A 2,371-nucleotide genomic window follows, 5' to 3' on the forward strand; every position below is an offset into this window, starting at 1 on the left:
GAGGAGTGGCTCAAGGTTATTAGAAAACCAACCTTAATCTATCCAGTTACCATTCAAGAATGACCACCAGATAATAGGCATCTCCAAGGCTATTCAAAAGTTAACTGGGATCCTATAGAAATGTTAGATTTGAAGAGATTTAAGGAAGCAATAGTTTTGTATGATATGCATTCACCTTTTGTGAAGCAGATGTTAAATTCATGGGCCACTCAGAACAGAATTATTCTTCAGAATTGGAAAGATTTAGTTCCATCAATATTGGAAGCTGGTCCTCAGTTACAGTGGAGAACCTGGTGGAGAGACGAACCTAGGATCATCGAACAATGAGGTAGGGCTAGAGCTTATGAGATTTCCCAAGATCAAATCCTGGGTGAGGGCCATTATGCTGATGTTGGATACAAATTACATTTGATGATCACATCTTTGCCCTACACTGTATGGCAGGCAGCTTTGAATGCTTGGGACAAGATTGAAGACTCAGGAAAGAGGACTGAGCCATTTACTAAAATTATACAAGGTCCCAAACAAGCCTTCACTGATTTTTTTTTTTTACAATGATTGGCTTTGGTTATAAATAGAATGATACAAGATCCAGAAGGTAAGACAAATATTAATTTAATCTTTGGCTTTTGAAAATGCTGCAAGATCAGCATCCCTAGATGAATGGATTAGAAATGCAGCTGATATTGGATCTCACACTTATGATGATCCTTGGATAGAAGAAGTGATTTCTAAAATGTGTTACATTGGAGATGAGGTTTTGCTTTTGTTTTTCAGGAGAAGAAAAGCTATGGATACCACCAAAATTGATAAGATTAGAGTTGGACAGGAGAGACCACTTGTGTAGAAGAGGTGATAGTTCATCAAATAGCATGACCAATCTAAACTAACTTATAAGACTAACAAATGCCTTCCATTTGGTCAGATATAACCTGCCAAAAAGGAAACTCTGCAAAGTTAGGGTTGGGGCAGGGTTTTGTTTTTGTCTTTCCAGGAGAATGAAGGCAACCCGCTAAGGAATCTGAAAACCACTGGACAAACAAGACATCTGAAGAAAAAGGATGAATTATCCAGAGAAAATATCCCAAAAAAAAGAGTAAATTGGCCGGGCGGTAGTGGCACACGCCTTTAATCCCAGCACTCTGGAGGCAGAGGCAGGCGGATCTTTGTGAGTTCGAGGCCAGCCTTGTATACAGAGCGAGATTCAGGAAAGGCAAAAAGCTACACAGAGAAATCCTGTCTCGAAAAACCAAAAAAAAAAAAAAAAAAAAAAAAAAAAGAAGTTGGCCTATTGGTATATCACAATTCTTTGGTTTTATTTTGATTCTTTAAAACTTTTCCTAAGGTATAAATATTATTTCAAAATTTATAGGTGTCCTGTCATGATATTAATGGTCAAAGAGAGTACTAATTTTAGAAAAGGGCTTAATCTAGCTTCTTATACATGATTTTGGGCTTGAGTCTGAATCAGGTAACTAAGAATTAAGTTTGTGTACTCCAGATGTACAACTAATTATGGTCTTTTAACCTCTCCAAGATCTGCTGCGTATGACATTTAAAATGCTTAAGTTTTCTGCAGTGAATCGTGACCATTCCAAACAGTGACCTTTGAAGGTCTCCAACAGGATGATGAGGTCCCACAACAACGGTTCCACCTGGATTGTGGTGATGCCACTAAGCTGACAAATACCACCCAAAGATCGGCTTTAGACTATAAACTGCTCAGGACAATGTCAAGATGCTAGCTGAGATGATCCAGCCTCGTGCACTACTCCAGCTAGGACCAGGCATGCACTTTCCCATTACACAGAGACCAGCAACAAATGATACAGCTAGCTCTCCTAGGACTTAACTATTGTCTCAATTTTCTCAGGGTCCCCTAGAGATGCCATCACTGCCCCTGCCACCAGACAATAGGAAGTAATTTTAAGAACTCGACACCCACATTACCAAGAGGTGGAGTGGGTGGTTTCTGGTCATTCAGCGGGTTATGGATATTTGTCATTGTTGATGGGGGTTGGTTACAAGTTGTTATTGATAGCGGTCAGGAAAAAAAGCTGAACAAAGAGCAAATTCAGGGATCTTGTTCTAAAAAGAAAAAGGGGGGATACAGAAATGATAGGATAAAAGGGTAGATTATTAAATCTACTTTTAAACCAAAAAAAGCAACTAGTCTTAATTGTTTTACATTGGTATGGATTTTTGTATATTGTATAGAGATTATTTTTGTTATATTGTATATATGTTTCTACTCTTGTTTAAGATATTTTTGCATATTGTGCCCCGGCCAGCGGGGTCTCAACGGGGGTGACCCACCTGCGGGAGAGAATGAAAGGGACGGGGAGACACGAGAGAAGACAGCAAGACAGGG

The sequence above is a fragment of the Peromyscus maniculatus genome, chromosome 9 (genome assembly GCF_049852395.1).
Source record: "Peromyscus maniculatus bairdii isolate BWxNUB_F1_BW_parent chromosome 9, HU_Pman_BW_mat_3.1, whole genome shotgun sequence".
NCBI lineage: Eukaryota > Metazoa > Chordata > Mammalia > Rodentia > Cricetidae > Peromyscus > Peromyscus maniculatus.